Consider the following 26,591-nt stretch of genomic DNA (forward strand, 5'->3'; position numbering starts at 1 on the left):
CCTAGAGCCTGTACTCCACAACAAGAGAGGCCACCACAATGAGAAGCCCACGTGCCGCAACGAAGAGTACCCCACCACTCGCTGCAACTAGGGAAAGCCTGTGCACAGTAAGACCCAATGCAGCCAAAAATAAATAAATAAAATAAATTTTTTAAATATATATTTAAAAAAAAAAACCCTGACAATCCTCACAAGAACACCAAAAATTTCAACCAAAAATTACAAGATCCAAAGAAACAAGACAGTAAAAAGGCAGTCAATGGAAACTGACTCCAAGTAGGTCCAGATGTAGGATTTAGCAAATAAGGACTTCAAAGCACATATTATAAATATACTTAAACAATTATAGGAAAGTATATTCAAAGCATAAAACAAGAAAATGGTCTTAATGAGTGGCAGAAAGGGAATCTCAATAGAGAAGTGAAAACAAAAAATGAAAACTCAGCTCTAGCTGAAAAGAACTAAAATGAAAAATCCATTAGATGGGCACAATAGCAGATGGAATGACCAAAAAACAAAAAAACAATCAAGGAACTTGAAAATAGAGTATCAGAAATGACCCAACCCATAGAATAAAGAGAAAGATTAAAGAAAAACAACAGCTCTGCAGACACAGATGGGACAGCATCTAATGATACAACATGTAAGTAACTGGAGTCACTACTAATACACTCAACAAAATGGAATCTCAAAAGCATTATGATAAGTGAAAGAAGCAAGACTTAAAGGTTCCATACCATATGATTTCGTTCATATAACATTGTCAGAAGGACAAAACTGTAGGGATTACAGATAGAGCAGCAAGAGGTTAGAGCTGGGGTAATAGCACAAGGTAATTTTGGGGGGTGATGGAACTATCTGTATCTGGATTGTGGTGGTGGTGGTAGTTACACAATTGTATGCCTCCGTCCAAACTCCTAAGAACGGTATACCAGAAAGAGAATTTTATGGCACTGAAATTTAAAAAGAAAAAAACAGCAGCAGAGATGTTTAATAAATATTTACAAATGTCAAACATGTTAGCATGACATAATTAAAGCATTTTTGGATCAAAACCCCCACATCACACTGCCCCCCTTACCATCCCAAGCATACTTAATCCACAGCCACCCTCCCACTGCCATAAATGACACACACACATTTTTGATCATGAAAACTGGTGAGAATTTTTCTACTTCTGCCACAATAGTAAGTGACTTAGAGAAAAGGTTTCAGAATCAGATAAAACTAAGTTGTATGACTTTGTACAAGCTTCTTAACCTCTAAGACCTCAATTTCCTTAAATGTGAAATGAAAATAATACAATTCTCATTACCATTATTTTATCTATTACTAATATAACTGCCAATCAAATTATTATAAAGAATAAATAAGACAGGACACCTTATATAATAACACAGTGCTGGGCACATTGCTGACTTTCTCTAGTAGACTACCAAATACAAATTTTGCATAATATTTCATTAGTTCATTTATAACTTTCCATTTGCCTTTTGAGATCACCAGAGACGACAAGAATTCCTAGACAGTCGCTCAACATTTATTGAGCATCTATAATGTGCTAGATGGCTGGAATAAAAAGGTGAATATGATATTATCCATGTCCTCATTTAAATAATAATTATAAAATAATCACAACACAGGGAACAGGGGAAGAATGATTGAGGATACAATTTCTACTCATTTTGAGTTTTCCCAATTTCTCCAAGGTACACCTGACCCTCCCCTGTTCTACTGAACATTAAAATTTCCTTAGACTTTTACAGGGTCATCAAAGAGCCATGTACTTTGAACACAATAGCTGGCAACAGTTTCAGTAGCTAAATCAAAACCTTATGTCATCGGACTTCGCTGGTGGCACAGTGGTTAAGAATCCGCCTGCCAACGCAGGGGACACAAGTTTGAGCCCTATTCCGGGAAGATCACACATGCCACAGAGCAACTAAGCCAACGAGCCACAACTACTGAGCCTGCATGCCTAGAGCCCGTGCTCCGCAACAAGAGAAGCCACCGCAATGAGAAGCCCCCACACCACAATGAAGAGTAGCCCCCACTCACCGCAACCAGAGAAAGACCTCACGCAGTGGCGAGGACCCAACACAGCCATACATACATACATACATAAATTAATTAATTTAAAAAAACCCTTAGGTCATTCCTATAGTAACTATGATGTAAAACAAATATTTCACTCAGCTTAAAAGTAAATTTTAATCTCTGGAAGAACAGACAAATCATCCTAGTTTCTAACCTCTCTGAAAACTCCTTCAGTTATTTTTATCAGAATATTCTTGCAGTATCCGAGAAGCTTAAATTTTTTATATTTTTTCTCTCATTTGGACATAACAACCTCCTTTCTACATAACAAATTACCACAAACCCAGTGGTTTACAATACCATATACTATCTTAGTTTCTGTGGGTTAGGAATCCAGCATAGTTTAGCTGGGTCCTCTACAAGGCTACATCAAGGTGTCAACCATAATTACATCCTCATTTGGAGGCTCAACTGGGGAAGGATCCACTTCCAAGGTTACTGAGATTGTAACAATTCATTTCCTTATGGCAGTAGGATTCAAAGCCAATGATGTAGATAGTCAGTCTGCTAGCCAAATGGAGTCTTATGTAAGATAACTAGGAAAGTAACATTCCATTACCTTTAGCATATCCTTTTGGTTAGAAGGAAGTCACAAATTCTGCTCACACTCAAGGCGAGGGGATTATACAAAGGCATGAACACCAGGAGGCAGGGATCATGGGAACTACTTTAGGGTCTATCTTATTGTCCAACACATTCTGCCTAGGTACGTCACTGAAAGTTTAAGATTCTGCTCAGCCCTTGTTCTAATTATACATACCACTATACTAACACACACACACACAACACATACATCTCTTTTATCTCCTTGACTTCACAGCACTACTTGTCACAGCAAAAACCTAGAACCAATCTAAATGTTCCCCAGAAATGAATTGGTTAAAAATTTCCACAGTATCATGCAACCAGTAAAAATGAGATACATACTGATAAGAAAAACATTCCAAGATATAACGTTATGCTAAAAAGCATAGTACAGATATGTATTATGTACTCCAATATATTTTAAAAATATGTATGCAAACACTCATCAATGTTTTTATATGTTTTTTTAAATGTCTAGAAATAACACATAAAACTTCTAACTAGTTGCCTCTGAGGAAAGGCTGAAATGAGAGAAAGACTTACTTTTCATTGTATCTCTTATACTATTTGAATATACCATACATTGTTTTCATAATTGGGAAGTGGGGGGCTACAGTTAAGTATTTGGAAATGGCTTTGTTATCAAATTTTTCTTCCTTGTTTAATTTTACTGCTTACCTATAGTTTTGTTTTTTGTTTCTGATTGCTTAAATATGGTCAATACATATAGTAGGGGAGGAAAAATATCTTTTTCCCCTACCCTTCTAAATTTTCAACTGGGATCCTTGTAACAAGACATATTAACAAGAGAAAAGCATACATGTTTATTTAATGTAAACTTTACTCAACACTGGAGCCTTCATAAGCAAATGAAGGCCCGAAGAAACAAACCTGAGTGTTCCTATGCCAAGTTTGATGAAGACTGGAATATCGTGGAAAGAGTATAGTAAATTGACAAAAACTTACTAGCATTATCTCTCGTTCAGATTTCTATGTTCCTTCACCTTTGGAGCTAAAGATGCTCCTTTCCTCTAGGTTTAGGGACACCTCTCATGAGGGTTTTAATGACCTGCTTTAGAGGCAGGTCAGAAAGTTCCTCCAGCACATGCTGTTGCTCTAATTCCTTCTGCTTAAAATATTCAATATGTGAAGGTGCCATACTTTGGGGTAGCATGTTCTGAACTCCATCATTATGCATTGGTAGAATATTTTTCTGCCACATGTCTTCCCTTAAACTGTAAGACTCCTTGAGGGCAAGAACAAAGGATAACTCATGTGTGTTCCCACAGCTTGGTATACACGCTATATGTAAACTTTTACAAAATGTTCTCATTAATAAAATTAAGATGAAAGAAACCAAAGGGCACTTCATTTAACAGAATACACTAGAGAAGAGGAAATGCAAGTTATGAAGATTTATAGGGAGTCTTTAACTTAGTTGCTTGTCTTTAAAAAGAATAATATTGTATAATCATACGCACCAATCATGTGAATCTCATCCTCAAACGAGCAAAAAGTATCTAATGCTAATACTTGCTCTTAGGAACTATACACTAAGAAAATGGTGTTAAAAGAGGGAACATAACAAATACCCCTGGAAACATTTTTAAAGATATTATCAAATGACTCCTAATATTCCCCAAAAGATTCCTCAAAGCTGCCTAAATCTCATAGAAGCACTTTCAAATGTCAAGACTTATATTTTTCTTATTTGCTGCAGTTAAAATAAGGCAAGTAAATAAAGCTGAGAACTTTATTCAGGATATTTTTGTATCCTGATTATATCAGTTAGATTATATCTGACTAGATTTTATGTAACTAGTTCCAGGATATCAAATTCAATTGACTTATGCTTTCATTCAAAATCTATTCATTGAGTACTTAGTACCTTTCAGGCATTTTGCTAACTGCTAGGGATACACTAACAAACAGATTTAATAAAACTGCATGAATTTTCCACTAAAAGTAGGGTACTTTGTCTATTTAAAGGAATTCCTTATCAAATCCACCAAAATGTAAGACTTCCAAAGTCAGCTCATATTCAGCCCTTGATCTTCCAGAGGTGACCTGGAGATAAAATCTCTGAGTTCATTGATTTTATTACTGTTATAGAATTTCTACTGAAATTTTGCTGATTTCTTGTTTAAGACATTAACACTTCAAGAACCATTTCATTTATTCCCCCACCCACCTTAAACAGCTCAATCAATGTTTGAAAATCTTTCCCTATCTTAGGCATTTTCTAAATAACTACATTACATAATTAGCATTATAATGAACTAGATGCTGTTTATAGTGCTAAATTCTTAAAACTCACTAAAAGGCATATATGATTTTTTTAATTTTCTAAAAAAACTTAACGTTTTATTTTCTATGCGTTATGTCCCTATTTTTCCTTTTCTTCTATGACTAACTAGTATTGCCTTCAAAACCGGAAACATCTTAGTTGAAGCAAATCACCTTGACGTAAAATTTAATATAGGCAAATCTCCAATAAGCTGATGAAGTGCCTAAATCAAAGGAGATTACATTCAACTCCTAAGAACCAGCACCCTTTAAACAAAGTTAGACTCAATGTTTTATTTTTTCCTCCATGACCCTTTAAACAAAGTCAGACTCAAACAATGTTTTCTTTTTCCCTCTGAGAGGCTTTTTTAATAAGTTATATTATATTTTTCATATAACTTTTAATATGCTGTTGCATTTTGACCCATTCATTATCCCATTACCTTCCATTCCTTTCAGATTTTTGCTTGTTTACCTGCCCTCAATTCAATAGACTAGAAAAGGCCCTAAGTATGATTCAAGTTCTAGACTGAAGTATTACCCAACAGAACTTTGTCTGATAATGGAAATGTTCTATACGTCTGCACTGTCCAAGAAGTAGCCACTGGCTACATGTAGCTATAAAACACCTGAAATGTACAATTGATGAAATGAATTTTCAATTTTCTATTTTAATTCACTTAAATCTGAATAGCCATATGTGGCTGTTACTACCATATATGATAGAATAATAAGCAATGACCAATACATATCAGAATGGGTTCCTGAACAATAAGCTCAAACCATCCTCCTTTGGAAAGGTTACCAGACTGGTGGTAGGTATGAGATATGCCTCAGCACTAAATGAACTATACCAAAATATGCAGTGAGATTTTTCAAGCAGGATAGAGGTACAGGAGCTAGATGCTAGTATCTAATTCAGGAAGCCTTGGATAATAAGGTGGATTTTCATATACATTTTCTACGCTAATCCATATATCGAGCCTACAAGGCACAAGAGGTATCCTCTATTATATAAAGGTGATCTCTTTTTAAAAACTGAGAAACTGGCTTAAAGGGATTATGTTATTTGCCTATGTCACATAGCTAATAAATAAACTAGGACTCAAATACATATCTGTACAGTCAAATTCAGTGCTTCTTCCACCATACTATACTGTCTCTCAAGTTTAATACACAACCCATCAAAATGCTATGCCCAGAAAATAAAAAGTACTAGTGGTCACATTTCAAATCACTAAGAGACAGATAGCTAGATGACAGATTCAAGGTTAGATAGAGAGGTTCTAAAATATTGATCAACTATTTCGGCTGAAGATCCTTTCCTTTCTCACAATATTATCTCTCCCAAATTCCACATTATTAAAAAAAATAAAAGTAGAACACAAAACCATAAAGAATTAAGAAAAAAATATAAATGAACATTTATCTGACTCTCAGAATAAAGAAGGAATTTCTAAGCCTCAAATCAGAGGAAAAAAAATATGAGAAACAGGAACGTGCAGTCAGACACTTTATGCTCACATTTGCAACAAAGACTAGTGAAAATTTCATCAGGGATCAGAATTGGGACTGCAGACCACTTTCAAAAAGCATTAGGTTAGACTACATAAAAATTCAAACTATAAAAGATAAATGAAAAGCTATAAAAATGTATATAACAAATAGATAAGATTTTAATCTTAAATATAAGGAATATTTATAAATCCATATTAAAAATATCTGAACACTGTGATGGAAAAACACGCAGAGTTCATTAAGTTAGCAATTTACAAAAAGAATACTGGCTGCTAAAAAGGGGAAAAGAGGAAATGTTCAACCTCACTAGTAATATAAGAAACCCAAGTTAAATCTGAGATGTTTAGCTGATCAAATTGTCAAAGATTTCTTGGTTTGTTTTCATGATAACCAATGATGGCTAAAGAAGAAGGGAAAAGGCTACTCAGGCTTGTGGGAATATAAACTGTAAAACCTGGAGGGTGTCACACATTTTAACACAAGAATCCCACTTTTAAATTTTTATCCTGAGAAATATGTTTATCAAAGAATTTATAGAGGAAGGGGAAGGAGAGGGAAAGGGGGAAGGGGAGGAAGAAGGGAATGTTCATTTTTAAATCTAGTTATGTATTTATTATTTTAATTTCTCAAAATAAAAAATTTAAGTCATTACATACAGAATGATCCCAATTGTGTGTGTGTATGCACGTGTATGTGTATACATGTGTTTATGACTGGAAGCAATTATCATTGGGTCATGGGATTAAGATGCCATTTTCTTCTTTGCTTTTTGGTGACTGTCCCAAATTGCATGCAATACATTGCATGTTCATATTCAGAAAGAAATTACTCCAAATAATCTACTTTTATAAGTAATTTTTCAAAGTACTCATAAAACAATTTCAAAACCAACAAGTATTCAAGGCTACTGTTAAAAAGTATCATTCACTAGGGAAGCAAAGATGATCAAAGATGTCATACCACTCTTATTCTAAAAGATGACACTTTTTCCCTTTCTTAATGTTTTCAATTCAACTAACTTGAGTAGCTGCACATACATATATATAAACAATGCACATACATGTATATAAATAGTACTATGTATATATTACACATACACAAAAAATGAAAACGAAAAAGAGATTGAGTTAAAAAAATAAGTATAAATGGAAGTTTTGCTGTTTTCTTCATATGGTACAATAAATAAGTTTTATCAAACTCAGGTAATGAGGCCTAATCTGCAGTTTAGTTATCTCTTCCAAACACTAGAGTATTAATGATTTTAAAATACTTCCAGTATTACAGTTTTATAACTTCACTAGTCTCTTAATAACTAAATATTCTCTCTTTGAAAAGAGAAACTCAGGCAATTTGGAATATTCAACAAGAAGAAAATAATAGTGTCCCACAGTTACCCATCTTACAGGAACTTCTTTAGGAAAATTCTAAATTAACAAATTAGGAGCCAAAAGGACAGAGCAGACTGCATTGCTTGCTCTCAAGGTGTGAGAAAAATAAAATTCAATCCTGCATTGTATAAAGCAAACTGCCCTGAATGAAATAATTACCTTTAAAATAATTCAGCACTATTTGCATGACCATCTAAGAATGAGAAAAGGTAAAAAAACATTTTGTTGCACAATTATGCCCCTGAGATACTTCCTCAGGTATCTGAGCTTTTAAATTTATTTTTAACATAGTCCACAAATAGAAAACTCAGGATAATTTTCTATTCATCTGCTACCAGCAATGATAGTCAAAGATCTTAAAGAAAAATAATCCAAATTAATAAAAATAAAAAAATTTTAGAGATGTTAACAGTATCCCAATAGACGGTTTTTAAAATTTCATGCCATTTCTCTCTACAATATATTCTCTTTTCTCTGCTGTTCCACCTGGAATTCAAATTACAGAGAATAAAGGAGATGGCCAAGATGGTATAGTAGGAAGACCCTGAACTCATCTCTGTCCACGGACACACCAAAATTACAACTACTTACAGAGCAACTATCTATAAGAACAACCTGAAGATTAGCAGAAAAGATTTTCCAAAACTAAAGATATAAAGGAACCACATGAGAGGGGTAGGAGGGGCAGAGACACAGTATTGTCAGGACCCACATCACTCAGTCAGCAACCCACAAATGGGAGGAATATCACAACTGGTCCTCCCCAAGGAGCAATGGGTCCAAGCCCCACAGCAGGTTCCCCAGTCCAAGGGGTTGTGCACCAGGAAACAAACCCCCAGAATGTCTAGCTTTGAAAACAGGAGAGCTTATATTTGGGAGCATGGGTGGTGGGGAATCGGTGTTAGGAAACAGACTCTGCTCTTAAAGGGAGCACACATAATCTCAACAAGCCCCAAGTCCCAGACCAGAGGCAATAGTTTGAAAGGAGCTTGGGCGAGACCCACCTGCTGATCTTGGAGAGCCTCCCAGAGAGGTAGGAGGCAAATGGGACACCCCCTGGGGGAGGAAATGATGGCAACAGCCATTTTGTGGAGCTTGTTCTACCATGATAACACCAGTACAGACAAGCTCCATTTTGGAATCCTCCCTCTAGCTGATTAGTGCCAGGGACCCAACACAACCCACCAATGAGCCAGCACCAGCCCTGTGCCCACCAGACCCTGTAGAGAGCCACACAAGAAGCCTACCCTGCCCTCCAGGAGGCTTGCAGCCACCACATAAGGCACAGCCAACTGGACAGCGGACAGCCCTGCCTACCAGCACAATCACAGTACTCAGCCCCAGCACAACATAAAGGTTCATGCAGCCTACATAAGAGGCACCTCTAGAGCATAGAGCTCTGGTGACCAGAGTGGAGTGTGCTGCTGGGCCCCATAGGACATCTCCTACATGAGGCCACTTCAAGATCAGGACACATAAGCAGCCTACCTAATACACTGAAAGAAATACAGCGATTTGGCCAAATGAGGAGATAGAGGAATATATTCCAAATGAGTGAACAAGACGTATAGCCTCAGAAAAAGAACTAAATGAAGTGAAGACAAACAATCTACCTGATAAAGAGTTCAAGGTAGGTAGTGATCATAAAGATACTCAACAAACTCAGGAGAAGAATGAATGAACATGGTGAGAAGCTGGAAATAGCTGGAAAATACAAAGAAGAACCAAACAGATACCTGGAAAATACAAAGAAGGACCAAACAGATACAATAAAGTGAAATAAAAAATACACTACAAGAAATCAACAGTACATTAGATCATACAGCAAAACAGATCAGCAATCTGGAAGACAGTACTGGAAATCAACCATGCTGAAGAGAAAAAAACAAAAGAGAATTTTTAAAAATAAGCTTAGTTTGGGGCTTCCCTGGTGGCGCAGTGGTTAGGAGTCCGCCCGCCGATGCAGGGGACGCGGGTTCGTGCCCCGGTCCAGGAGGATCCCACGTGTCGCGGAGCGGCTGGGCCGGTGAGCCATGGCCGCTGAGCCTGGGCGTCCGGAGCCTGTGCTCCGCAGCGGAAGAGGCCACAACAGTGAGAGGCCCGCGTACCGCAAAAATAAATAAATAAATAAATAAAAATACAGAAGCTAATTTAAAAAAAAAAAAATAAGCTTAGTTTAAGAGACCTCTGGGACAACATAAAGCATACTAACATTATAGGGGTCCCAGAAGAAGAGGGAGAGACAGGGGGCAGAGAACTTACTTGAATACGTAACAGCTGAAAATTTCCCTAACCTAGGAAAGGAAAAGACATTCAGGTTCAGGAAGCACAGAAAGTCCCAAACAAGATGAACCCAAAGATGTCCACACCAAAACAAATTATAATTAAAATGGCAAAAGTTAAAGATAGAGAATCTTAAAGGCAGTGAAAGAAAAGCCAACTAGTTACATACAAGGAACTCCGAAATGACTATCAGCTTTTCAGAAGAAGCTGCAGGCCAGAAGTGACTGGCCTGATATATTCAAAGTGATGAAAGAAAAAAACCTAGAACCAAGAATACTCTATCCAGCAAGGTTATCACTCAGATTTGAAGCAGAAACAGACTTTTACAGACCAGCAAAACCTAAATGAGGTCAGCATCACTAAACCAGCTTTACAAGAAATGTTGAAAGAACTTCTCTAAACAGAAAGGCCACCACTAGAAATATGAAAATTATGAAAGGAAAAATATCACTTGTAGAGGCAAACATACAGTAAAGGTAATAGATCAACCATTATAAAGCTAATAGGAAGGCTAAAGACAAAAGTAATAATATATATCCATAATAAGACACAACAACAAAAAGATTTTAAACATCATGTGAAAAATATTAAATGTGCAAGGGGTAAAAATTTAGGGTGGTTAGAATCTGTTCAAAATTAAGGGATCTATCAACTTAAAACAATCGCATACGTGTGTGTGTGCACACACACGTGCATATAGCTATTTGTTAACCTCATAACCACAAACCTATAATAGATACATACACACACAAAAAAAATAAAATTCAAACATAACACTAAAGACAGTCATCAAATCACAAGGGAAGAAAGCAAAAGAAGAGAAGAACTACAAAGAACTACAAAAGCAACCAGCAAAGAATTAAAATGGAAAAAGTATATACCTATCAGTAATTAACGTAAATGGACTAAAGGCTCCAATCAAAAGACAGTGGCTGGGGCTTCCCTGGTGGCGCAGTGGTTGAGAGTCCGCCTGCCGATGCAGGGGACACGGGTTCGTGCCCCGGTCTGGGAAGATCCCACATGCCGCGGAGCGGCTGGGCCCGTGAGCCATGGCCGCTGAGCCTGCGCGTCCGGAGCCTGTCCTCCGCAACGGGAGAGGCCACGACAGTGAGAGGCCCGCGTAACGCATAAAAAAAAAAAAAAAAAAAAAAAAAAAAACAGTGGCTGAACAGATTTTTTAAAAAAAAGAAAAAACCATATATATGCTTCCTACAAGAGACTCACTTCAGATTTAAAGTTATATGCAGACTGATATTGAGGGGATGGAAAAAGGTATTCCATGCAAGTGGCAAGGAAAAGAAAGCTGGAGTATCAATACTTATATCAGACAAAATAGACTTTAAAACAAAGACTGTAACAAGAGTAAAAGAAGGACATTATGTAATGATAAACAGATCAAGCCAACAAGAGGATATAACAATTGTAAATATATATGCACCCAACATAGGAGCACCTAAATACATAAAAGAAATATTAATAAACATAAACAGAGAAACTGACACTAACACAGTAACAGTAGCAAACTTTCACACCTCACTTACATCAATGGACAGATCATCCAGACAGAAAATCAATAAGGAAACATTGGCCTTAAATAACACTTTAGACCAGATGGATTTAATAGATATGTATAGAACATTTCATCCAAAACCAGCAGAATACACATTCTTTTTAGCACAAATGGACATATCAGAAGCTAGGCCACAGAACAAGCCTTAATAAATTTAAGAATACTGAAATTATATTAAGTATCTTTTCTGGAAACAGTATGAGACTAGAAACAAACTACAAGAAAAAGACTACAAAAGACACAAATATGGGAAGGCTAAAAAAACATGCTACTAAACAACCAATGGTTTACTGAGAAAATCAAAAAATACCTGGAAACAAATGAAAATGGAAATACAACAATCCATCCACATCTCTGGGACACATCAAAAGCAGTTCTATGAAAGAAGCTTGTAGTGATACAAGCCTACCTCAGGAAACAAGAAAACTCTCAAATAAAAAAACCTAAACTTACACCTAAAGGAACTAGAAAAAGCAGAACAAACAAACACGAAATTAGAAGGAAAGAAATCATAACTATCAGAGCAGAAGTAAATGAAATAGACTAAAAAAATTAAAAATTTTAAAAAAGTAAACACCAATGAAATTACGAGTTCTTTGAAAAGATAAACAAAACTGATAAATTTTTAACCAGACTCATCAAGAAAGAGAGGGCCCAAATAAATAAAATCAGAAATGAAAGAAATAAAATCAGAAACGACACCACAGAAACACTAAGGATTGTAAAAGATTACTAAGAACAAATATATGCCAATAAAATGGACAATCTAGAAGAAATGGATAAATTCCTAGAAACATAAAAATCTCCCAAAAATGAATCAGGAAGAAATAAAAAAATATGAACAGACCAATTACCAGTAATGAAACTGAATCAATTTAAAAAAACAAAAACTCCCAACAAACAAAAGTCCAGGACCAGACAGCTTTACAGGTGGATTCTACAAAACATTTAAAGAAGAGTTAACACTCATCCTTCCTAAACTATTACAAAAAAAATTGAAGAGGGAGGAATACTTCTTAACTCATTATACAAGGCCAGTATCACCCTGATACCAAAACCATGCAAAGATACCACAAAGTAAATTACATGCCAGCATCTCTGATGAACACAGATGCAAAAATCCTCAACAAAACATGAGCAAACTGAATTCAACAATACATAAAAAGGACCATATACCATGATCAAGTGGGATTTATCCCAGGGATGCAAGGATTTTTCAATAAACGCAAATAAAAGTGATAAACCACAGTAACAAGCTGAAGAATAAAAATCATATTATCATCTCAATAGATGCAGAAAAGCCTGTGACAAATTTCAAATCCATTTATGATAACAACTCTCAACAAAGTGGGTATAGAGGGAACATATCTCAACATATTAAAGGCCATATATTACAAAACCACAGCCAACACCATACTCAACAGTGAAAAGCTGAAAGCACTTTGTCTAAAATCCAGAACAAGACAAGGATGCCCCAACATAGTGTTGGCAATCCTAGCCATAGCAACCAGACAAGAAAAAGAATTAAAAGGAATCCAAATTAGAAAGAAAGAAATAAAACTGTCCCAGTTTACAGGTGACATGTTTTAAGTATAGAAAATCCTAAACACATTACTAAAAACCGCTAAACTAATAAATTCAGTAAAGTTGCAAGATACAAAATAAGTATACAGAAATCTGGTGCATTTCTATACACTAACAATAAACTATCAGAAAAAGATATTAAGAAAACAATCTCATTAACAACTGCATCAAATAGAATAAAATAACTAAGAATACATCTAAGGAGATAAGAGACCTGGACCCAGAAAACTATAAGACATTGAAGAAAACTGAAGACAACGCAAACAAACGGAAAGATTTACCATGCTCATAGAAGAATTAATATTGTTAAAATGACCATATAACCCAAGGCAGTCTAAATCAAAATACCAATGGTATTTTTCACAGAACTAGAACTAATAATTCTAAAATTTGTATGGAAACAAAAGATCCCAAATAGCCAACAATCTTGAGAAAGAAGAACAAAGCTGGAATATCATGCACCCTGATTTCAAACTACACTACAAATCAAAACAGACACACAGATCAACAAACAGAATACAGGACCCAGAAATGGACTCACACTTATATGGTCAATTAATCTACAACAAATGAGGCAAGAATATACAATGAGTAAAAGACAGCCTCTTCAATAAATGGTGTTGGGAGAACAGGACAGCTACATACAGACAATCAAAGTGTACTAATTTCTCATAGCATATACCGAAACAAACTCAAAATGGAATAAAGACTTAAATGTAAGACCTGAAACTATAAAACTCCTATAAGAAAACATAGGCAGTAAGCTCTCTGACATAAGTCTTAGCAATATTTTCTTGGATCTGTCTCCTCAGGCAACAGAAACTAAAGAAAAATAAACAAATATGATTACATCAAACTAAAAAGCTTTTGTACAGCAAACGAAACTATCAACAAACTGAAAAGGCTGCCTACTGAATGGGAGAAGATATCTGCAAACAACATATCTAACAATGGGTTAATATTCAAAATACACAAAGAATTCATACAACTCAACATCAAAAAAACAAACCACCCAATTAAAAAATAGGCAGAGGACCTAGACATCTTCCCAAAGAAGACATACAGCTGGCCAACAGACACATGAAAAGATCACTAATCATATTAAAACCACAATGAGATACCACCTCACACCTGTCAGAATGGCTATCATCAACAAAACAATGAATAACAAGTATTGGCAAGGATGGAGAAAAGGGAACCCTCGTGCATAGCTGGTGGAAATGTAAACTGGTACAGCCAGAAGGAAAAACAGTATAGAGGTTTCTCAAAAAATTAAAAATAGAACTGCCATATGATCCAGCAATTTAACTTCTGGGTATTTACCTGAAGACAAAAACACCAATTTGAAAAAATATGTGCACCCTATGTTCAATGAAGCATTATTTACAAGAGCCAAGGTATGGAAGCAACCTAAGTGCCCATCAATAGACGAATGGATAAAGAAGATGGAGTATATAAATACAGCGGAATATTTTTCAGCCATTAAAAAAAAGAAGCCTTGCCATTTGCAACAACATAGATGGATCTAGAGGGTATTATACTATAATGAAATAAGTCAAATACCATATGATCTCACTTATATGTGGAATCTAAAAAACAAAACAAAATGAAAACAGACTCACAGATACAGAGAACAAACAGGTGGTATCCAGAGGGGAGACAGGTGGGGGGTTGAAATAGGTGAACGGGATTAAGAGGTACAATCCTCCAGTTACGAAACACGCCACAGGGACGTAATATACAGCATAAGGATATGGTCAGTACTATTATACAGTAAGTTTTATCAGGACAGAAAGCTAATGGACTTACTGTCATTTCACAATATATGCAAATGTCAAATCACTATGTAGTATACCTGAAATTAACATAATATTGTACATCAACTATATTTCAATTTTTAAAAGATTACTTAGAATACCAGATATGTCAATGGATAGTCAATGCCAACATGAAAAGCAAGAAAGAGATTCCTACTGTTCATTGTGGACTAGAATAAAGAAAAAGAAAAAAAAACTTTTGTAATTTCCAGTGGAAGAGTCATATTGTCAAGGCTGCAAATAGCCATTTGAATTTGTTCCCTACAAATGAGACAGCTAGATGTAAATGTAAATTCCACTGATGTGTCTTAAGATCACCAGACAGTATGCTATTTTCTGAGCATAAACACAGTACAAAGTGCTAACAAGTTATATTCACTTTACTATTTACATAGCACTTGTGTATATTTTATTTAATTTCATTCTTAAACTCCTGACAATTGTGTTCTATCTCCATTTTTCATGTGAGCCAACAACAGCTCAGAGTAGTTAAGTAACTTATGTCATAGAGCTAACAGTCGGCTTTAAACACAGATCTAAGTGATCCCAAATAAGGTATTCCAAGTATGATTACAATGAAAAGAAAAGTATGATTACAATGTTAAATGACCTTAGAAAAGTGTTATTCATAGCTTCTAATCAAGTACTTCAATTATTACTTCACTATGACAGACTCTCACCCTCAACCAAATAACAAATGTTAATTTCAGTTCATGACCAAAAGTACTAACAGACCATTCATTTCAACTACAAAGATAAAAATAGGTACCATGTAATCAGATATCTTACATTTTTAAACAGAAAAATATAATTAAACTATTAATTAGGATTTAAAAAGATGCTTTTATTGGCATAGATACCTTTTAACATTTTACAAATCTTCAGAAATCTTCTGTGACATAAGGTCACATATTCCACATAAAATCTTTCCTCTTTAATGTCAAGTTTCTACTATTTCAAGTATTTTAGCTCATTGTATTCTCACTGCCTACATCGAACATTTACCAACCTCTTAATCCTCTCCCAAAGAGCATCTCTTTGAATTCTGATTGCTTACCTTCCATCTCTAAGCTCTAGATTGCTACCTGCTTAACAAGGCAGTTCTCAGTTTCAAGATGCCAAAGTAAACCAGAGCAAGCCATTAGTAGGGAAATGCAACATTAGCTTAAACCCTAATAAACATTCTATCCAAGAGGAGACAAGATTTCAAAATAGTTCTTCTTCCATTAGTGGGCATCCTTCTCCCTTACTGTGGGTTTATAACCAACAAAGAAACAAAGGAGTCAGACAAAGGTAAAATTATAGCTGAAATCAGTGGCCAAAAAAGCTACCTATTAACTTCAATTGTAAATTAAACTTAGAACTGTATACGTTTCATTTTCTTCTCCCTCATAGGGTCCAGGCTGCTCAGATAAATCCACCCTACAGGGGAGTAGAGAATGTTATGTCCTAAGAATTGAGAGCTCTAAAAACAGAACCAGATGTCACTGAGCAAAAGCATATTCAATTCCTTCTCCAGTCCTCACCTAATCCTTCCTTAAGAGGGCATCTCACCCTAGGAGTTGAAAGAAGGGGAAAAGCTACTTCCAAGAGAACTTCCTTACTTTACAAGTTATGTAGAAACATGGGGAGAGGAAAATGATGGTTCTTCCTTCAACAAACATAATCTCCAAAAATACGTAACAGATTCTTCAGGATGTTTTTTAAACTCTCAAAGAGGAACACCTCACAGAATACACATCTTCTCCTGTTTCACTTCCCACACCAGAGAGAGGCAAGGATTGGGTGAAGAGGTATTAGACTAACTTGACCTAAGTAAAGACTGGGCTAAAAGAAAGAAAACTAAGTCTGCAAACTCCCAAAGTAGTCCTGATTAAAAACCAATATTCTATTTCGTTACTCTAGGAGGTGGGTCAACAGATGAATGGATAAAGATGTGGCGCATATATACAATGGAATGTTACTCAGCCATAAAAAGGAATGAAACTGAGTTATTTGTAGTGAGGTGGACAGACCTAGAGTCTGCCATACAGTGAAGTCAGAAAGAGAAAAACAAATACCGTATGCTAACACATATATATGGAATCTAGGAAAAAAAAAAGGTACTGATGAACTTAGTTGCAGGGTAGGAATAAAGAGGTAGACATAGAGGATCATAGAGGATGGACTTGAGGACATGGGGTGGGAGGGGGAAGCTGAGGCGAAGTGAGAGTAGCAACGACATATATACACTACCGAATGTAAAATAGCTGGCTGGTGGGAAGCAGCAGCATAGCACAGGGAGATGGGCTCGGTGCTTTGCCATGACCTAGGGGTGGGATAGGAAGGATGGGAGGAAGGCTCAAGAGGGAGGGGATATGGGGACATGCGTATGCATGTGGCTGATTCGCTTTGCTGTACAACAGAAACTAACACAGTATTGTGAAGCAATTATACTCCAATGAAGATCTATTAAAAAAAACAATATTCTATGTAGTCTTTGCATAAGTTATGATAAATTTAGTTGTAAAAAGCAGAGCTCTTTGTAAAACTGCACGGTAGACTAAGTGGTACTTGACCATTTCTATCTTCCTTTTTCAAACTCTCTCCCTCACCTAGCCTCCTTTCTCACCCTTACTGCCATCGAAGACCTTCACCTTGCCCTCTATAAGCCTAAGATTCACTTCTTTCCTAGGACTGACCTCTAAACCCCCATTCCCCGCAGCCCAAATAAGAATGAATCAGATTATGTGATTAAAGTACTTCCCACTAATGGATAAATGTGGTTTAATCCAAGGGGCTCAATTCCACAAATATCATTAAGCTCTCCTATATATAAGGCACTGTGTTTAATCAATCAAAGTACCTATTCTTCTTACAAGAAAAACTAGCTAACTCAAATCAATCTTGTAATGCACAAAGTAAAAGAGAAGCACATGAGTGCTTGCTTCACCTCACACTTTCCCCTTCCCATTTCTTCCCCTCACGATGCCCCTCCCCCCTACGCCATCGGCCACGGAATAAAATCCAAGGAATCAATATTGCTTCCAATAAAAGTCAACGACTGGGAAGACAAAGTGTGATGGTACAGCAAACAGTAAACATTCAAAACCATAGATGAGTCAGTAGAGGGTCTCCTAGATTTATTTTACATATTAATCGCAAATACAATAAAGGGCTTCTCAATAAATCAATTCCCTTACAAGATACCTTTGCTTTGCTCAGAACCCTCAGTTACTAAACCATATATACTGAGAGGGTTTTTCTCAGTTATTTCCAGTTAAAATATTACTAAGTATCAGTTCAATCTGCCCTACCATATTTAAAGGCTATTAAACTTGGCTATTAAACTCACCTGTTTTCAATTAAGAGTTGACATTTTCCCCCAAGTACTCCTAGGTTTGAAATTCCAAACTAATTGGCATACTTACTTTAAATCTTTTTTTTTTCAGTTGTAAAATTTATTAATTCTCACTCATAACACAGGTCCAAACCTGGAGAGCAGGATACAACTACTGACAGGTTTGGGTTTGCTTGGGCCACATGAAGTTATTTTTAACTGTTTCAAGTAGCTGTCAATATTTTTAAAAGTCAGGAGACCTGCAAGCAAAAATTTAGATTTCCTGTGTTCTCTCGAGAAGGCTGAAGACTGGGCCCATATTCATGATGGCACTGATCAGGTGAACGTGAGAACTGGATATCCCTCTTAGATGAGGCATAAACTCTTTAGTGTATTTCACTCATTTTTATTTTCATATGTGTAGTATCTGGAGGCATGTGAGTTTGCTATTCATAACCTATTCCTTTGAAAGGTGCATAATATTTTCCTGATCACTTCAACACTTCACTAAGCCACCTAATGTAAAAAGCCATAAAGCAGGACATACTGGTTTGTAACTTCATGGTTAATAATAAAAAATTTTCACAAGGCTTAGAAGAAAGGTTGAGAAAGAAAAAAATTCAGATTGATGGAAGGGTGACATACAGAATGTAAAAAGCCCATCTGAAAGTTTTTTTGGGAGAAAAAAAAGGTGAAATCTCAAAAACATTGTCAAGACACTGAAAGCTTTCCTGACTCCATGGTTCCTTGCCATACTCCATGCTTCAGAACCTTCCTTCCCACTTTTTTATGTGTAACAATAGCAGTTAGGTCATAAACTCTGAGAAATGTTAGGAAATTTATGAAACACATTTACACCTTCAAAAATAATTCTCCTCACACACTTTTTTAACAGTCTTTATCCACCATCAAATCCTCCCCCAAGTATTTTCTACTGCTTTCCACTTTGTATTCTAATGACAACTAGAGTCCTCATTTTCAAGGCTTGGGCTTCAGTCCTGGACGGGCTCTCCAGTACAGAAACTTTTTTGGCCGGTATAGTTGCACTCCTTATTATATCTCTTATACCAATTTCTACAATCTATTTCATTCAAAATTTATCTGTAACTCCCTCTCTAAAGTCTTGATCAAATCGTAGAGGGCGGGTGTACCCAGTTGTGCAAAGAAAATCAATATACTGTGATTTTTCTCCGATATCGTTAATTTAAATAAAAAGCATGAAGACTCTTAAAGATTAAAAAACATTTAAGTAAATTTTATATGCTAAGTGCATAAAGCGACAAGCAAGTGATGCTCTATCTTTAGCATGTCTGGACTAGTAACTTATGAACTCAAAATACCGAGGAGAAAGATTAGTAGGAAATCTGTGAAGCCCAGTGATGGTCACATTGCACCCACACTAACAAATTACTAAGTGATGTCTCACCTCCCTGCACCCCATTCTCGAGGATAAAGGGTGTTAGGAGACTTGAATCTGAAAAAGAAATAAATAAGCAGCTTTTCTGTGCAAGTTTGGGGAAAACAAAGCGTTACCGCACGTGATACCATTACAGCATAAAACCACTTAACACCTTATTGGGGTCTCACTCTTCACCCAAAGCGAGACTCGGGCCACCTTAGCTCCTACTGTGATGCACCCTCCTCAGGACCTCGCGGCGTTAACCCAGGATGACAGAAAAAGGGCGGCGCACAACTGTTCCTCTGCCCTGTTAAGGAGGGTTAAGGGTATCGCCTTCATCTCCGGGGAAAGGCCTCAGGACTCCCAACCCAAAAACAGCACCCCCGAAACCCAACTCCCTTCCCTGCCTCTCCGAACTGGGCGCCAGCGGCCAGAGCACAGAACCTCACCCACGGTCCCCTAACAGGGTCCGGGACGTCCAGACCACCAGAGGAGTCCGGCTCTCAAGCCCAAACTCGCCCTCCGTCCCCACCAAAGCCCAGCCTCCAGCGCCGCCCCCACCGAGTTCTCCAGCTGAGTCCAGTCACCCTCGAACCTGTAGTCCCCCTTGAGTGTCCAGGCACAGGCCGGGGCCAGCGACACCTCCGCTTCCCCCACAACTGGATCCGTCCGGAGGTGTCTGAGACAGCGGACGCTGCGGCAGCTGCGACTAGAAGAGCCGCCCCAGCAGGTTACAGGCCGGCTCCTAAACTGCTTCTCGCGAGATCCCGCTGTTCAAAAAGGCGAGATTAGCTGAGTTCTCGCGAGAATGGTGGCTCGCCGCTCAGGAGTTGGGCGGGGCGCGAAGAAGGCGGGCGGTTGAGGGAGTGGCTGCATGGGGTGGGCGTTGAGCCTGGGGGCAGGCGACGCAGAGTGTAAGGCGCGGGTCCTCACAGACGTCAGCTCGGGATCAACCGCGAGCTTCGAATCTGAGTGGCTGCGAGCAGAGTTACCCCCCAAATCTTTGAATCCCACGTTTTTCCTTGATTTCCTGTCACCGTTAGGAAAAAGCGGACAGCGTCTCCAGCCCAGAGTTGGAGAATACCTCAAGGACGCTGAGTTTACTCAAGGAAAGTGTTTCCCTCAACTGAGCGAACTCCAAACTCGCCTTTGGCGGCTCAGCTGGCGGGTATTAACCCGCCTGGGTTGAGGAAAGGCGGTCCTAGTGAGGGCCACCTTCTATTTCCTAGCGTCCGCAGCTGTTTGTTTTTAAACGCTGGGTTGGCGGGAACCGGTGTGCCATCTGGAGCTCTTGCAGCTGGGCTCCTGTGGAACGTCGACAGTAACCTGGATGGGATATTATTGCTTCTTGTGGCAGAAGGTGCCGGTAATAGAGTTTCGGTCACTCAACTTTACTGAACCTACTGTGTGTCACATGCTGGACTACACAAACAGAAAAATGAAAGACACAGTCCCCAACCTCGAAGCTCACACCCTGGGGGCGAGACCCACCCGAAAACAGACAATCCTGTTATACTGTGGTAAAGGCCGAGCTGTGAGCTGAGAGGGAGGAACCGGCTCGGTCTGCCATGTTGAGGATGCTTCCACCAGGGAGTGACATTTGAGCTGAATTTTGAAGGATAAGTAAGAGTCCCCCAGTTTTGAGAAGAGTGGTAGGAGCGCTGCAAGCAGAGGAAGCGTAAAGGAAGAGGACCTGGTTTGAGTAATTTGCTATGAAAACAGATTTTGCCAGAAAGAACTTTACTGAAAGGCTTTTTTTCTTTCTTTCTTTTTAAATGGGCTCTAGAGCGCAGGCTCAGTAGTTGTGGCGCACGGGCTCAGCGGCATGCGGGATCCTCCCCGACCAGGGCTCGAGCCCGCGTCCCCTGCACCGTCAGGCGGATTCTCAACCACTGCGTCACCAGGGAAGTCCTGAAAAGCTTTTAATCACTGTTGAGTTGGGAAGAGAAAACTCCCTGGCTTCTACATGTGCTAACCAAAATGTTTTTCAAACCAGTGTTTATGCTAAGGAGATGAGCAGTTGAGCTGCACGGTAGAGGATAGTGAACATCCTCGTCCTCACCTAAGGACACTACATATGAGAGACTTAAGGGAAACAGATTTCTGTCGTAGTATCCCAAGTTATTATCATTGCCACATTCTGCTAAAGTGGAAATCTTTGAAGATTTCTAAGAAGAAGAATCTAATAGTTTTGTAATACAGGTGTATCTTATGGAGAAACTTCAGGAAAACCCTCAGGCAACAAAATAACAAAAACTTCATTGGCCTTATTTATTATCAGAGCTTTCTTCTATAAGATAAGATCAAGAGAAGTAGTTGTATAGTCCAAGTTTTAGTGAGGTCTGTCAAAGAGGAATTATTTCCCTATATCAAAATAGAACCTATCATTTCCTAAAGAGAGACCCTGATATTCTACTATAGGATTTCTGCCAATCTCCCTTTAGACATATTATTTTCATATTATTATGTATATGTATACTATAGGGACATTTGGCTCACTGTACCAATAGAAAAAAAAATAGGTCATAAACAAATACTGAATCATTATGTTGTACACCTGAAAATAATATAATGTATGTCAATTATTCCTCAATTTTTTAAAAAATTAAAAATTTTAGAAAAAGTTCAAACTCTGTTGTGAGCTAGTCAGGTGCTCTGCTTAGCATAATTCACACATTCTATTCCAAGTTCTAGGAATTTTCCAGGAAACATTGGAAGAATTAGTACAAGATTTCAGATGAAGTATGGAAACTTTATTCCATGCTGGAATCTGGTCAAATCATTTAAACTTGCTTTGAGGGGCCTATAGTTCATTTTATTCTGTTATTCTTTTTTTTTTTAATTTTTTTTTTTGGTTGCATTGGGTCTTCATTGCTGTACAAGCTTTCTCTAGTTGCGGCTAGCAGGGGCTGTTCTTGGTTGCGGTGTGCAGGCTTCTCATTGTGGTGGTTTCTCTTGTTGCAGAGCATGGGCTCTAGGCACATGGGCTTCAGTAGTTGTGGCACGTGGGCTCACTAGTTGTGGCTCATGGGCTCTAGAGCGCAGGCTCAGTAGTTGTGGTGCATGGGCTTAGTTGCTCCGTGGCATGTGGGATCTTCCTGGACCAGGCCTCGAACCCATGTCCCCTGTGTTGGCAGCAGGTTCTTAACCACTGCGCTGCCACGGAAGCCCTATTCTGTTATTCTTGAAAGAAAGAAAGGAAGAAGGAAGGGAAGAAAGAAAGAAAGAAAAAAAGAAAGTATCTAATAAAGCTATCACTGTCATTCACTTAAAAAAATTAATCTTTCAAATACTTGGGAGCATGGTAGCACCTATACATCTAGTAGGTAATGCCACTGATCACAGCCTGCTTTGCACAATAATTTGTAAATGCTAGCTCACTGAATGAGCTAAGGTACAGATCCTTAATGCAAGTCTTCCTTCCACAATATCAATCCACGTATCAAAGAGGTCAGAACAGAAATAGAGAAGTTTCATAGAGAAACAATGAATGAACAAGTTCTTTTGGTTGTCTATATTATTGTACTTGATAGCATGTTAACACAAGATTGTTTCAAAGCAGAGGATAAGATAGACCTCTGGTTGAATACTTGTTCAAAGAATTAAATGATAAGCCACATACCCAGAATCCTATTTAACTTTAAAGCCTGGGATTTCTTTGTACTATGGTTTGAGCACATTCACCTAATGTCAGGAACAGGAAAATCATACACACAAAACAAACTGTATCCCTATTCAGCAAATATATGTATTGAACAAGTCTCTGTGTAAGAATACTAGGGGAGATACAGACATTATTAATATACAGGTTCTACTGAAAAAAAATAAGATGTGTAATTAAACAACAAAAGGAAAACAAGTTGGGTCATACAGAGATAGAGATAATGTGCTATGGGAGGTCAGAGATAGGAAAGATTGCTACCAACTGAAGATATGAAGAAGGTGCAGAAACAGGAGAGGAAAGGAAGGATGTTTGATCTGGAGGTCTTAAAGAATAGATAGGAGTCTGGCTTGAAGCTATAGTAGGAATGGGCATCCCTATGGAAAGATCAACAAAGGTATGTATTTAAATAGCTAAACTCAGTATTTTGTAAGGGCAACAATAAGCAATTAAAAAGAATGACTACGGGACTTCCCTCTTGGTCCAGTGATTAAGACTCCACCCTCTCAATGCAGGGGGCCCAGGTTCCATCCCTGGTCAGGGAACTAGATCCCACATGCCACAACTAAAAGATCCCACATGCTGCAACTAAAGATCCCACCTGCCTCAACAAAGATCCTGCATGCCACAACTAAGACCCAGCACAGCCAAATGAATAAATATTTTTAAAAATGAATAGGAAGGGCTTCCCCGGTGGCGCAGTGGTGGAGAGTCCGCCTGCCGATGCAGGGGACATGGGTCCGTGCCCCGGTCCGGGAAGATCCCACATGCTGTGGAGCGGCTGGGCCCGTGAGCCATGGCCGCTGAGCCTGCGTGTCCGGAGCCTGCGCGTCCAGACCCTGTGCTCTGCAACGGGAGAGGCCACAACAGTGAGAGGCCCGCATACCACAAAAAAAAAAAAATGAATAGGAAGATTGAAATTGGGACAAAAAGACCTTGGAATATTAGATTAAAGTAGGAGTCTGTACACTTTTTCTGTAACTTGTTAGCTTGCAATAGAGTGAAATCTCAGACTTTTCACAGTTTTTGACAAATGCTTTTAGGCTCTTTTTGTGGAAATTGACAAGGTGATCCAAAAATGTATGTATAAATGTAAAAGTTCTATAGAATAGCCAAAAAGAATTATGAAAAAGAAGTACAAAGTTGAAGAACTTAACACTTCAAGATTTCAAAACTTACTACAATGCTATAGGAATCAATGTGGTGTGGTATTCAACATTGTAAATCAACTATACTCCAATAAAATTTTTTTTAAAAAGATGGTGTGGTATTGGCAATGAGCTAAGCATATAGATCAATGGAATAGAATTGAGAGTCCAGAAATTAACCCTTACATTTATGGTTGATTTTCAGCAAATGTGCCAAGACAATTCACTTCAGTGAGGAAAAGATAGTCTTTTTAAAAACATGGTGTGTGGTGCCAGGACAATTGGATGTCTGTATGGAAAGAAAAAAAAAAGCCAAAACAAACGAAAACTTAGATTCTCTCCTCACAAAGAAATTAACTTTAAATGGAACATAGACCTAAATATAGGAACTAAAACTATAAATTTGCTAAAAAAAATTAGAGGAGAAAATCTTCATGACTTTGGGTTAGACAAAGAGTTCCTAGATATGACACCAAAAGCATAAGGCATAAAAGAAAAAATTGATAAATTGGGCTTCATTAAAATGGAAACTTTTTGAGTTTATGCTTCAAAAGACAGTAGTAAGAGAATGAAAAGACAAACCATAGATGGAGAAAAATGTTTGCAAATCATACAGAGGACTTGTACCCATAATACATAAAGAACTCTTACAATTCAATAATAAATAAGACAAACAACCCAATCAAAAAATGGCAAAAGATTTGCAAAGACTTTTATAGGAAGACATACAAATAGCTAATTAGCACAGGAAAAGGTGCTCAATGTCATTAGTGATTAAGTAAATGTAAATTAAAACCACAATGAAATACCACTTCACACCCACTAGAATGGATATAATAAAACATCAGACAATAACAAGTGTAGATGAAGATAGGGAGAAGTTAGAGCCCTCATACAGTGCTGGCATGCACATAAAATATTACAGCCACTTTGGAAAACAGATTGTTAGATTTTTTTTTAAGTTAAATATAAAGCTACCATACTATACAGCAAATAGCAAATAATAATAATAACTGAATTTTAAAGTGGGCAAAGGACTTGAATAGACATACAAATTTGGGAACATTCCTGGGTTCTCTATTCTGTTTCATTGATCTACGTGTCTGTTTTTTGTGCCAGTATCATACTGTTTTGATTACTGTAGCTTTGTAGAGAGTGATACCACCAGCTTTGTTCTTTCTCAAGAATGTTTTGGCTATTTGGGATCTTTTGTGTTTCCATACAAATTTTAGAATTGTTACTTCTAGTTCTATGAAAAATGCCATTGCTATTTTGATAGGGATTGTATTGAATCTATAAATTGCCTTGGGTAGTAAGTTCATTTCAACAATAATTATTCTTCAAATCTATGAGCACAGTATATCTTTCCATTTGATTGTGTCATCAATTTCTTTCAACATTGTCTTACAGTTTTCTGAGTACAGGTCTCTTACCTCCTTGTTTAGACTTATTCTCAGATATTTTATTGTTTATTGATGTGGTTGTGAATGGGATTGTTTTCCTAATTTCTCTTTTTGATAGTTCATTGTTAGTGTATAGAAATGCAACAGATTTCTGTATACTAATTTTGTAAACTGCAACTTACTCATTGATGCATTCTAGTAGTTGTTTAGGCAATGTCTTTAGGATTTTCCATGTACGGTATCATGTCACCTGCAAACAGTGACAGTTTTACTTCTTCCTTTCCAATTTATATTCCTTTCATTTCCTTTTCGTGTCTGATTGCTGTGGCTAACTAATGAGTTCTTAAGAAGGACACAAAACAGTAAACTATAAAAGATTGAGTACTTTGATTACACTGAAATTAAGAATTCTTATTCATCAAAAGACACTATTAAGAAACTGAAAAGGCAAACCACAAAATGTACAATATATTTGCAATACAGAAAACTGACAAAAATGTGGTATTCAAAAATTAATGTTTGGCCTTCCCTAG

At 37.4% G+C, this 26,591-nt stretch overlaps 1 protein-coding gene across 2 annotated transcripts in view; it reads right to left on the reverse strand.

Moving 5' to 3' along the window:
- Positions 1-20,558, reverse strand: part of BTBD10 (BTB domain containing 10) — a 70,528-nt gene extending 49,970 nt beyond the window's left edge. Inside the window, exon 1 of one of the 2 annotated variants that reach the window (XM_065881857.1) lies at positions 20,442-20,558. The gene's annotated coding sequence lies outside the window, so the exon portion shown is untranslated. The remainder of the gene's footprint in view (positions 1-20,441) is intronic. The other variant, XM_065881858.1, reaches the window with a different exon arrangement.
- Positions 20,559-26,591: the final 6,033 nt, after the last annotated feature.

This window comes from Phocoena phocoena, chromosome 8 (assembly GCF_963924675.1).
Source record: "Phocoena phocoena chromosome 8, mPhoPho1.1, whole genome shotgun sequence".
Classification (NCBI taxonomy): Eukaryota; Metazoa; Chordata; class Mammalia; order Artiodactyla; family Phocoenidae; genus Phocoena; species Phocoena phocoena.